The sequence below is a fragment of the Mastomys coucha genome, unplaced genomic scaffold (assembly GCF_008632895.1).
Source record: "Mastomys coucha isolate ucsf_1 unplaced genomic scaffold, UCSF_Mcou_1 pScaffold22, whole genome shotgun sequence".
Lineage (NCBI taxonomy): Eukaryota > Metazoa > Chordata > Mammalia > Rodentia > Muridae > Mastomys > Mastomys coucha.
In genome coordinates this window covers 98924708-98937893 of record NW_022196905.1, presented here as the reverse complement: position 1 = coordinate 98937893, position 13186 = coordinate 98924708, and the positions used below count along the sequence as shown (strand labels likewise).

Sequence of the window (13186 nt, the reverse complement as noted above, 5' to 3'; positions counted from 1 at the left end):
GTTTGATGTTGGTGGTGGTAGTGGTGGTGGAAGCGTATTCTCTTGCTGGTCTGGAGCTTTCCAGGTGGCCCAGTGAGCCCTTGGTCTCTGCTTCCCAGCTCTGGGATTACAAGCATATTCCACTATGCTGCTTTGTGGTTTTGTTGTTGTCTTAAATATGTTTCTAAGCATGTCCTGCCATGCCTGTTCATTCATTTATTTTACACATGGGTTCTAGCGATGGGACTCAGCTCTTCAGGTTTGCAAGGCAATCACTTTAGCACTTGAGACATCTCTCCAGCCCTCAGTCTTCATTCTTTTGAACAACTTATATGTAGTAAAGTGACTTCATTCACTGTTTTAAGATTAGCATGTTTTTTTTTTTCAACTCTGGTTTTTCCTTCTGTCTTGTTGCATTTATCTTTAGAGACATCTGGACTTCTGGTGGGCATTTGTGTCCTGGCAGAAGATGGTGAAGCGACTTCTCTTCCCAGTGGTGCATTTGCTGAGTTGGTTTCCATTCTCCTCATTCTCTTCTTTTTGATCGTGTATATTCACTTCTTTTTATGCACTGTATTTTTGGCCACCTACTCTGTTCCTTTTGACATAACACCCCATTCCAGTCCCTTGTGCCTATTTTAGGTTATACTAGTCATTGTTATTCAGTAAAGCCAGCGTTCCAGGAAATGAGAATTCTTTTCTATAGTAGTTAGGAGCTGAGCTTCTTGTTCTAGTTTTGTTAATGGTATCCCACCCACATTCACCTGACTTTAACCACAACTGTAGACTTAAGGAGCATTTTTAAAATGTACCCATGCCATTTTAGAATGTGTTGTTTGCATATTTAAAGAGCCACTCTTTCTGTCTTCTCTTTTGAGAAGTTATGTTTCAAAAGGACAGTTGATAATACATATTGTTTCTGTGCCATGAAACTGGATTTTAGAGATTTGATTCTGTTCTAAAAGCAATCTGCTATTAAACATCAACAAACACATTTTCATTTAGTTAAGAGTTAGACGACTTGTTTAGAACGATCCTTTTCAGGCATCGAAGGGTTAAATTATATATCTTCCCAGATGTCACCCTAATTCCAACAATTATTATAAGTTTAAAAATACCGATCCCTTCTTTGTCCTCAGATCTGCCCCCCATATGTACATTCACTGCCACCCTGCATATCTGTGTCACGACAACACAGGATTTCTATAATCCACAGAGCATGGACTGATTTCTCTATTGACCAAAATTTAGTTGTTTCCAAATAAGACATTTTGAGCCAGATGTCTGTGCAATGATGGAGTCCTGCGACTCGGTGTTTAATCTCTGGTTAGCTGAAATTTAGTCAGCAATGTTGAGGCCTCTGCATCTCAACACTGGGATTTCTCTGTGGGACACAATTCCCTTCAATCAACTTAATATCCCATCCTGGTCTCTAAGGGACAATAATTGAGTTTGGGCTAGTTTTAAATAGCGATAAGGACAGGGGACCCAGATGGGTGTTTCATTGATTAACACTCACCCTGTTCCAAGGCCCTGATGTCACGCATTTGATTAGGATATTCTGAAGAGAGTAGCAGAGTTTTGGTACTTTATTCCTCTCACTAACATTCTTTCACATATTAAGTTTATCCCCTGTAGGTAGCTACTTCATCATGCAGAAGGCCCTAATCCACTGATGGGACTCTCCGCTCTCACTTTGATGCTGTCTCTGTTTACAAGAGTAATGCAGCCTGTGTAAAACAAAGTGCTCAGGACACACACAACTGAATAGGCTTTCAGATGGACAGTGATCCGCCTGAAAGCCTGGAGTGTGCAAGCGTACACACACACACACACACACACACAATCACACAGTCATACACAGACACAAATCCACAGACGCACATGCACACACAGACACCAGCAAAACAAGGCTGCTTTGAAATGAAGTTATGAGTCCTTCGTCCTGAAGAGGCAGACATTCGGATTTCATCAAGAAGGTCCCGAGTTACTGATCTCCTTGTTTGGCACTTTATCTTTTCTTGACCTTTGACCTTCCTTTCAGTCCCTCTTCAAGGCACAGTGCACGTAAGCCCTTCTGCTGTTCTTTCAGAAGCAGGATCGCTGCTATCCCCTCGGGTGAGTTCAAACAGCTGCTGGGACCAGTGACAAGGTTGGGTACAGATTTGGTATCCTGGCTGGGAAAGAGATTACGGGTCAGTCCCCAGTGCTGGCGGACAATAGATTCAAGCAGTTCAGGATTTTTTGGATATCCGAAAAAGATTTCATGAAATTTGTAAAGATCTAACAGTGTCTTGAAGATTTCATGTGGTCTAAACAGCTTATACTGTGCAGAATCCTCAAGTGAATGGTGTTTGTGCAGCTCAGCAGTTTCTCCATGGAATAGTTTAATTCCGCCACGCTGGCGCATTCTCCTAAATCAGGTGGCCACTTCTGTTTAGATGCATATCTTTGAAGGACATCCTGACTTTCCCGTGAAGACTCGTGCTCACCCCAGTAGGCACAGGTGACCAGGAGTGCTTTTCAACCTTCCCGAGCCTGGCAACTTACAGGAGCTTACAGTCGAATACTATAAAAATATACCATAAGACGCATGCACACGACGCACATGATAATGGCATTTTCGCAAGTTATAAGGTTTATGCTGTAGACAGTCTGATATATAGTGTATGTGTGATGATAACATTTTCCCATAGAAATAAAACTGCACATCTCTTTCCTTCACTGTCTAAGAGCAAGTCTTTAGGACTTATCTAGACTTGAAAGTATTAAAAAATAACAATATTCTTGTTTCTTATTGTACTTGCAAAGAAAGATATGATTGCAGGTCAAATTTGTAATCTTCTGAAATTCTAAATACCTGCCAAAATCTTCAGATCAAAGGCCGAGAACCCAGGCCGGTCCTCACACACTGTCTTTGGCATTTTCCTTCTTCATCGACTTTTCTTTCTAGACCTTTGAACCTAAATTTGCAGGGAAAGCATATAGTGACTTCTGTGTGTTGTACACAGTAAGAACTCAAAGGCAGGACAGGCTCTTTCTAAAACATACAGTATTTGCCAGACCCAGTGTGTGTCCAGCCCCGGAGACCATTAGAGTGGCAAGAATCAGAGCCAGTAGCCACCACTCAGCAAGAGGCCCGTGGGTTTACAGGGCCAGAGCTGTGCTCCACAGAGCTGCGCTTGCTCCACAGTTCTGCTTACTTAGGGAGAATGACATTGCTTAACTCTCTGGAGACAGTGGCATGTTTTGGAGGCATACAATAATGGTTCATGCTCCTCTTTCCAGAATTAACCAGAGTACTGCTAACTGATTAGAACTAATTCACACAATGCTATTGAAATCATGGCATTGCGGAACAATACATCATTCCAGCCATCACTACTGCATCAGCCTGTCCTTGGTTTCATACCCCTCTGTCCAGGCAGGACACAGGTCACCCAGAAGAGTTACTAAAGTAGGACAGTGTTTCATTCCTGAAGGCCTTTTTGCTGTTGTTGTTGTTGTTGTTGTAGATTAAAAGCCAGGACCAGAGCCAAGATGAACTGTGTAAGTACAGCTAAACTTTTCCAGAGAACAAGGGGGGAGGGTGGTGATGGCTCCTGACCTGTGTGATCCACCTGAAGGCAAGTGTGTTTTCATGCACAGCCTTTTCTCTTAAGTGTTAGAGCATATCTAGTGATCCAGTCTTCACACTAACAATTGTGGCATGCAGGAGCATTGGGGTGGCTGCCTCTCCCTGACATTTGCACATGGCTTCCATTGTTATAATGATTGCTTCTATGATAGTCATATGGCTTTTACCTGTGCCCACAAAAGCAGGAGACATCAATTAGCGGATTAAACTCAGCCATAATGTCTACTGTCTCCAAGGGCTCCTGGGAACATGGATGTAGCACAGCTGTGATCCAACTCTTAAATAATATTTTATTTTTAAAAATTTTATTTTTTAAAAATTCCTTTCATGCATTCAAATGACCATCTATGCAAGTGTTTTTATGCCTGTTATGTCTTGGAAAATGAAGCAGTTGGTTTAAATTACTAATTTAAAGTGTTTTTGTTTGTTTGTTTGGTAAGGTAAGGTAATAATTTGCTTATCTTGCCCTGGTGGATTTGGTCCCTCGAATTTTCTGACAGTCAAAGTTTTGCTCAAGTTTTCCTGCCTCTGCCATTAACAGATGGCATGCAGATCTAAGCATAAGCTGAGGCTCTCAGGCCACAGGCAAGGGGTGAGGGCTGCTCCCCTGTGGACACCCTCAAAAGGGCCTAAGCTTGAGCAGCACCAATGAAAAGGTCTGGGGCTGGTGTTAATTACACAGAAACCACACAGAAAGTACTGCCTGTTACTGAGTTGAGAGGTTGGGCAGCTCTTCTTCCCCAGATAAAAGGTTTGCTGTGAGAACACTTTGCAGGGGACAATGTAGTGTGGATTAGCATAATCTCTGCCGTGTCCTCAGAAAGCCACCAGGAGCTGCTTGCCACTCCTCTCATCCCTTCCCTCTAATGTCTGGATTTAAGGAAGGGTATTGTGAGGAGTCAGCTTTGTCCCCAGGGCTTGACAGTTGTGTTTTCCCGCCTTCATGTGATCATCGCTGGGCTCCTGCTCTCTGGGTAGGCAGACAATGGAGGGAAAAATGAAGTGTCAGGTCACTGACAAAACCGCTCTGGGCTACTTTATTCTTCATCCAGACTCTGGGGTCTTTCATTCGTTCGTTCATTTGTTCATTCATTCATTCATTCATTCACTCTTTCATTCATAAGGCATCTTCTCAGTTCTACTCCCTGTCTGAATACAGGAAATCCCCTTTAATATTATCCTGAGGAAAATGTAGAGCAAGGGACACTGATCTTTGGAGATTTTAGTTGGCTTTAAATAAAAAAAATGCAAATAAATAACATTCAAATTGTGCTGTCTCTTCTACACTTTAATCAGACACCGAAGTGTTGTTCATATATTTTATATCAAAATGTGAACTGCTGCTAACGTGGCTATTCGGACGTCCACACTTAAAGCCTTTGGTGCTGAGGTTTTTTTTTCCATGAAAAGAATTTAGCCACTTGCACAATGCAGCTGTGCGGTCCTCTTGGGGGTTGGTCCCGTGGCTAATTTGTGGGTTTGTTGGCCACTTTGATCCTTGACGCCCTGCTTTAAGTCTTGCTAGGACTGGTTAAGCTTGTGCTGTTACCCCGGGGATAACTTGAGGGTTCTGAAAGTCACGAGGCACGGCCCCCAAGATCAAAATAGAAAAATAGGTCCGGGGTCAGGGAACTCAACAGGGTCCGGAAGCACATCACTTTTACAGCTGGGATGGTCTCTTATGTATTTAGAATTTGCCATTAAGGTTCTAAGAAGAAGTGCAGTATGGGATTGCTGCAGGGCAGGCTCTTTGAATCTTATTCCTGATTTCTTTTTAAAAACCAACTCCAACAACCCAACTTCTGGCTGCTGACAGGAGACAAGGCAAGTACAAGAAGCACCTTAAGAAGTGGCTACGTTTATCAGTGGCCAGGGAAGGGCTGGGGGGCCTGAGCTTGGAGTTTGGGTAAAATCTCCAGTCTCCTTGTTATACTTGATGAATTTTGGAGAGTCACTGGTGGTTTCTAAAGGCCTGGAGAAACTGCTAGTGTGGATGGAGATCTTGAACTCCAACATCAACAGTTTGCTGAACTTCCCAAGGTTCCACCCTGGCCAACTGGGGCCAGATCTACTTCTGCATCTTGACAGGGTGCTTGTACCCAGGTCACACAAAATTTGACACTTTCCCCTGTCAAATAAGTGGAAAGCTTTGTCTTTCTGGCATGAGTGGCTTGAGTGCACCGGGTTTTCTTTCACAAGTAGCTCATTCTACATCACTCTATAATCTGAAGAAAGCATCAGAGGTGGCCTAAACCAGCTAGGCTCCCATGCATGCAAGACATGACAATGAAACATAAACGTCAAGACACTCCTGCAGTATATCCTAGGTGATTTAAGAGATTTTTACATAGAAGTTATATTGCAATTTTTCTGTTCACCTGGAAGTTACAGTGTGATGCCATGTTATTCATTGGAGCCAAAGGTCAAGCTAAGTCTCTCTGTCATGACATTTAGTGTGGTATGTGACAGAGGTGAATGGTACTTCATGTGGAACCTGACCCATTCAACCAGTTCAGGACATACTCCGGCAGCTTGGTGGCTGACCTGTGACATTGTCCTGCCATCCATGGTGGACTTGGCAGAAGCTCCATAGTTCTGTAAGGCCCAAAACTTAGGGTTCCAGAGCCCCAGACGCATACCTGTGCCTAGGGTGCATGGTGATAGCCATGATTTTTAAAGATGAGTTGGGTGGTCTAAGTCTGAAAACCCTTTGAACCTTGAAAGCCTATCGTTCTATCTTTCTATGTTACATAGCTTTATCTAATATTCATTATTTTGATAAATATTATTATACTACTAATGTTGGTTCTTATTAATCTTGTCAGGAAGTAGAAGGCCAAATATTTGCTTGTTGGTTAGAAGGTGACTAAATAGCATGCACGCAGGAGTGTTAGAGATCTTTTATTTGTGTACCTCAGCTCATAGTGGGCTTACTTCTGCCTCTTTCCACACAGACAGTGGCTTTGAATCAACAAGCATATGCATTTTGAATGAACATATCTGGTGCATCCTTTTCTTTCCCGCCTAGCCAAATGCCTCACTCACATCAGTTTAAACATCTTTTGGAATCCTATGTCCTCCTTGGTGAAACATCTGTCTTGGGTTAGGAAAGGGCTTCCAAGTCCTCTTGCCCCATCTTGGTTACCACAGATAGTTAAAGGTATGTGTGTATAGCTCATCCTCATGCTTATTCTCTGTTCCATTCTCAAGTTCTTTTGAGTTTAATGTCTCTGACTTCAACTCCAAGAGTCCAGTTTCCTAGCCCCATCTATAAAGTTCTTTCAAAAATCCTTTGCTATAGTTAACTAGGCGCCTCTGCAGGAAGCTAGTGTGTGTCTTGTGCTTTCTGCAGCTGGAAGGTCTTTTTTTATTATTTAAATGAAGTTTGTCCTTTCTTTCTATTTGTATGTGGGTCCTGGGGATCAAACTCAGGTTGCTTACTGGCTTTCTCAATAAGTACAAGTACAATATGCACTTGCTGGTCTAATGAACAGTGTTTTAAATGATAGGATAAACGGAGTCTTCCAGAGCATCTATGGAAGTGTCAAGCTAATGGCAGATGTTTCTGTAGCCCAAAGATTTTGGTGTATTGTAAACTTGGCTCAACCCAGAGAACGCAGATTGACAATAGCTCATTGCAATAACATGAGGTTTATTGATCCACGTAAGTGGGGTTGCCCACCCCCACGGGGGTGTGGGGGGGAGGTCAACCTTGAACACAGAAAGCACACATCTTTTATACCTTGCAGAGGGCAGATTTCTGCAACAAGGCTAGCTGGCTTACTCTGGTTGGTGGAACACAGGACAAAGGATCTCATCAGGCATTGGTTGGCTTGCTCAGGGGGCTGTTCTTGGCTTAGTCAGCCAACTTCCCTATTCAGCTCTGCACCTGGCCTTGAAAAGTCTCTGGGAAGGGGCTGAGTAACTAGGTGGTAAGGGGGGGTTGTCATCAGCAAGGTCAGGGTGACAGTTTGTGGTCTTTTTCGAAATTCACCACAGGGAGGGGTTGGGGGGGTTCTTCTGAGAACTGCTAATCTTGTTTTCATGGACCTTAATGTCATTGCAACCACCAGTTATTTTTGTTTTGGCCTTACGTAGCTTAGTCAGAATGGCCTGCTCATTCTGTCTCAACATTCTGACCACCAGAACTTTGTTTTTACAACATGTCCTTGGCTATCCCTGGAACACAACTTCTCAGTGTCTGAAACTGCTGCTTGCTACTGTAAAACTTTGTTTCCACACTGCTTGCTGCTTACAAGAGCTGGGATATGGCTCTCTTATTTTACTGTGAAGCTTTATTTCTTCATCTCCAGAGCTCTGTTTTTCACTTTATTACTTCAGTATTAGTCTGGAGCCTTTCTTGCTTGAAACAGAACATTAGCAGTCTTGCTAGTATTGTAACTTCTCCCAAAATGCGAAAGAAGGTGGTGTTGGGTTATACAATATATCGATGGCACAGAATCCTCTAGCATTGTGTTGGAAGGCTTTACTGTAACTGTTTGTTATTTATCCTCTTCCCCCTTCAGGAAGTATACTTGCTATGACCAAGCTAAGACAGCAGCAGTCAGAGTGGGGGCTAAGGGCTCTGCCTCAGGCTCTGCCTGCTTTTGTGTGACTCAGCACAGCTGTAGTGTTGGCCTTGAAACAAGAATTGTCCCTCCACCATGATCCTGCTACTTCAGATCTGGTTTGTGTTAAATGTGATAATTTTGGCATTTGAGCTGGAATGGAGGTGGGTGAGCAGGCTCCTCAAAGTGGGATGGTATCCTTAGTGACAATAGAGAGTCTGGTTTTGGTGAAAGACCCTAGGAAATATTCTAACATTTATTAAAATATTTCCAGGGTGACCCAGCAGGATGAGTAACATTCAGAAAAGAGAGTTGAATGTGGAGACAAACACCTGGCCTAGCTGTGAGAAAGGAGTTGGGGCAGAGCTAAAGACACCGCTGATGTGAAGGTTTATGGTCTCTTCTGGCCTTTGGGTGTCTTTTGTTTGTTTGTTTGTTTGTTTGTTGTTTTCAAGACATGGGTTTTTTGTGTAGCACTGGTTGTCCTGGAATTCGATCTGTAGACCAGGCTGGCCTTGAACTCACAGAGATCCCACTGCCTCTGCTTCCTATGTGCAGGGATTAAAGGCGTGCACCAGCAGGCATCAGGGGAGGAGATAGAATGAGCCTGATATGGAGATGGGCCAGGCAGTATCTTCTCTCAAAGCATAAGAATTGTGGAGGTTCCCTGGGATTGCACCCAACTTTCACTGCTTCATAATTGAAGACTGCAAAATTAAATCAACCACTTTCTCTGCCCTAGATTACAGATCTAGGGCATCTGCCCATTCCACAGTGGAATGGTAGGGGTCATTTGGGTATGGTTTACTAGGTGTCTCTGTGGGTACATGCTACACAGCACTGGGATGTCTCTATTCTGAAATTTAGGCTGAGTGACATCAAAGAAAGCAGTATGACTGGGGCCCGTGGAGTCGCAGCTCACTGTGAAACCAAGGTATGCTGTGCCTGCAGTGATGGACCATTGTGGAGATAAAATGGGCACTGTATTAGGAAGTACCGAAATGCCATATAATTATAATGTTGTTTATATTTGGGAGGCTGATGGACATGACACGAAGTAAGTGCTTTCCTCACAACCTGGGTAATTAAGTATTTAATCTGGTTGGGGGCTGTTATCAGTACAGCAGGAGCTTGGGGAGAAGCTGGTGTGGGTCACTGTGGCCACAGGAATGTTTGCTTTATCCCTGTTGCTATGTGCAGTTCATCTCCGTGTTCCTGCACATCTTCCAACCCGTGAACAAAGCGGCCCTAGTTAGTTCTGGCTGCCTTTGTCCCCTGGCAGTAGCTAAGCCTACATTAGGCTGGTACCCATCGAAAGCTGACATACCCATTTCTTTTACGTATTTGTACAGACATAGAAGTGAGTGTATTTGGGTTGTGTTTTGGCAGGGCTTGAAGTCATGTTCAAAGATTTAAAAAAAAAAATTCTGAACGACTGAGGAGATGGGGTAGAATTCTAACCTTCAGTTTGTGTGTGAAATCAAAAATATGCAAAGTTTGTGGGAGCTGAGCTCCATCTGATCATTCCCACATAAAAGTCTGAAAGGAAGGCCCAGAAACCGGAGTCTTGTCAGTTTGAATGTTAGTTAAATAAACACATAAGATAACAGTTCACAGAAGGTTACCGCTGAATTCCCAATCAGTGTGCGTGCATGACTACGCACCACCATCGCCTGGCAGCTGGAGTCTGTTGGATTTCTTACTTATCCTGCGTATGAGGCAAGGGGTTTTTGTTTCTGTGAGTGCATGTGCATGTACGTGTGCATGTGCATTTTGTGCACGTGTGTGTGTGTGTGTGTGTGTGTGTGTGCATGCATGTGCACGCACTCATGTGAATGTCTGTGGGTACATGTGTGAGCACATGTGTATAGAGGCCAAAAGTTGATGCTGATGTCTTTCTACCTTCTGCATTAAGGCATGGTCTCTCACTTGACCCCAGAGATATCCCATTTGGCTAGCTTAGCTACCCACTTCCCTCCAGGGATCTTTGCCTCCCTAGTACTGGGATTACAAGAAGGATGCTATGCCCCCACCCAGCACCTACGTGAGTTATGGGGATCCAATTCCAGTCTTCCTGCTTGCTTGGCAAATGTTTAACATGCTGAATCATCTTCCTGGCCTCAATGTTACTTTTTATGCTACAGCTTTATTATGTCCACACTGTTTTGCCTCTGAAATATTAGGTCCACCAGCTTAAACTCCCTTTGCTCCCCATGGAACATTGCTTAAGGAGGAGTTAGCACCATGACATTGTGTTCAGCCCTGCTTGGTCCCCTTGGCAACTCCCCCGCCCCCCCATTGACTTTTCCTCCTTGAAGGCTGGACCTCAGTGAACTTCTTATTTTTTATCTTACGAGAGAAAAGAGGTTGTAAAGCCTAAAATGGGGGTTTTTATTCAGCATGGAATAAAAAGCTGGATATTGGGGTATTGTTGATGGTGGGAGTGTTCAGAATTACCCAAGACAGTTCTTGCCACATAAGAACACTCTTCATAATAAAAACAGGAGTCACGGCTCTAACAGTGCCTTTTAGCTCATTGATTTTTAGAAGATTATTCATCTGCTGATGGCTGTGAAGTTGGGCAATGTATGTGGTGAAAGCAAGGGCTTTCGAGTCAGACTGTTCTGGACTTGAATCTTGTCCTCCATCACCTGCTTTCTGCTCTGTTCTCTGAGTCAGTCATTTCCTTCATGTGGAGGAGAGAACCACCTATGCTACCATTCACGGTCTCTTTATGGTCTCACACTAACCAGCATCATCTCTCCCTCCCAGGCTGTTGGATTTCTCACCCTCCTTTGAGCCCTTGCATTTGCTCTGTCTAGGAAGTTTGTTATTCCTAGGAACTCCATTCCCTGAGGAAGAACTCATTTCAAAGAGGGCATGAACTCTGCCTTAGCCTTTTTCAATTCAACCCCCTTCCCTATCCATCTCTGCCTCTTAACTCTGTTCACTGCCTGTTCTTATTCAGCACAGTGCTAATCACCCCTTTTCTTTGCTGAGAGCATTCCGCTCATGGACATACCACACTGGTTTATCTGTTCCTCACCAATGGAGGTTTGAGTTTCCCCTCACCCCAAGCTTTCCACATTGTAAGTAATGTGGCTGTGGGTGCTCGTATAAAGACCTCTGTGCAGCCAATCATTTTGGTTTCTCCTTGGTAGGTACCTCTCTAAGAGTTGGTGGTTGCTGAGGACTATGGAAGATTTCTGTTTAACTTAAAGACAAGTGCCAAGTGTTTTCCCAGAATGGCCACAACAGTCTACATGGGGTCTGGTATCTTAATGTTATTGTTAATGTTCTTAATTAATTAATATTCTTAATGTTAATGTTTAGTACTTCATAACTATTTTGTTTTTCTTCTCTTCTCTCCTCCCCTCCCTCCTTCCTCTCCCCTCTCCCCTTCCCCTCCCTCCTCCTCCTCTTCCTCCTCCTCCTCCTCCTCCTCCTCCTCCTCCTCTTCTCCTCCTCCTCCTCCTCCTACTTCTCCTCCCCCCCCCTTCTTCCCTCCCTCCCAAGTTTCTCTGTATAGCCCTGACTGTCCTGGAATTCACTCTGCACATCAGTTCAGACTCACAGAGATTCTCCTGTCTCTGCTTCCCCAGTGCTGGGATTAAAGGTGTGACCACAGCCCTTAATGGCAGCCATTTTAATGAATGTGTAGTGACAGCCTAGGGGTAGCACAGGTCCTAGCCTGAGCGTTTGCAACCATTTTAGTTTGTCTTTGTTTGATGACTAATGGTACAGTACTTTAGGGTCCTTTTATATGCACATTACACTCGTGTATCTGCTTCAGTAAACTGTTCATTCGACTCCTTTATCCACTAACCCTTTTTGTCTTATTATTGACTCATTAAAGTTCTTCCTATATTCTGTGCGAAAGTCTTTTGTGGTCAGTCTGTGGCTTGACTTCTCATTTTATTAATAGCATTTGGGAGAACAAAAGATTTCTTTTTTTTCCCCTGAATGGATTTTGCTTTTGATGTTATATTTATGAAAGCATTGCCTGCTGTATGGCTTGCAAAGATTTACTCCTCTCTGTTCCTTATGAAGTTTTAATTTCAAATCTAATACTTAGATCTGCAATCCATTTTAAGTTAGGCTTGGCCTGTGGGGTTGTGGGGGATGACAATCTAGGTGTCCTGTTTCTGTCCCTCCTGTCTCCCAAAGATCAGAGTCAGAGCTGCAGAGATGACTCAGGCATTAAGAACATTGCACGCTCTTCCAGAGGACCTGCGATTGGTTCAAGGGATCCACATTACAGTTCACAACCATCAGTAATGGTCCCAGGGGATCCAATGCCCTCTTTCGCCTCCATGGGTAACAGACATGGATGTGGTACACAGACATACATGCAGAGAAAATACTCATCATAGGAAAATAAATGAATATAATTATAAACAATCAAAATCTTGCTTTTTATCGTATGATTGCTAATTATTCCAGCAGTATCTGTTGAGAATCCACTTTTGACTTCCCAGATAATCTTGTTGCTCATGGATTGGAGTTTGCATTGGAGTCTGTGTGTCTGTCCGTACCAGCCCTGGGACTGTGGCTTCACATCTTCATTGGAGTCTGTGTGTCTGTCTGTACCAGCCCTGGGGCTGTTTGGAATCAGGTGACTTGTTTTTCAGGCCTCTGGTCTTGATTCTTTGTGTTTCCATCTAAATAAGATAAACAATTTTTGTAAAGTTCTCAATGGAGTTTTGATTAAGTTTATGTTGACTTATATTAATTTAGAAGGAAGAGTTGCTGCCTTAGAAATATCAAACCTTCCAATGCATAGAAAAATGGTTCTAAATAATAATAACACATTCTATTATTATTATCTCCTCCTCCCTTCCTCTCTCCTCCTTCTTCCCCTCCTTTCTTCCTTCTGCTTCCTCTTCCCCCTCCCCTCCTCCTTTTCTCCTCCCTTCCTCCTCTTTCTCCCCCTTCCTTCTCCCCCTCTTCCTTCTCCCCCTTCCTTCTCCCCCTTCCTTCTCCTCCTCTTCTTCCTCCCCCC

General features: G+C 43.6%; 1 long non-coding RNA gene across 1 annotated transcript; it reads right to left on the bottom strand.

The window, feature by feature from the left end:
* Positions 1–1558: 1558 nt before the first annotated feature.
* On the bottom strand, positions 1559–3294 carry LOC116070771. The gene is made up of 3 exons (XR_004110556.1): positions 3183–3294; positions 2840–2942; positions 1559–2156 (listed from the first exon to the last, which is right to left on the bottom strand). It is a non-coding gene; the product is annotated as an uncharacterized LOC116070771 (long non-coding RNA).
* Positions 3295–13186: the final 9892 nt, after the last annotated feature.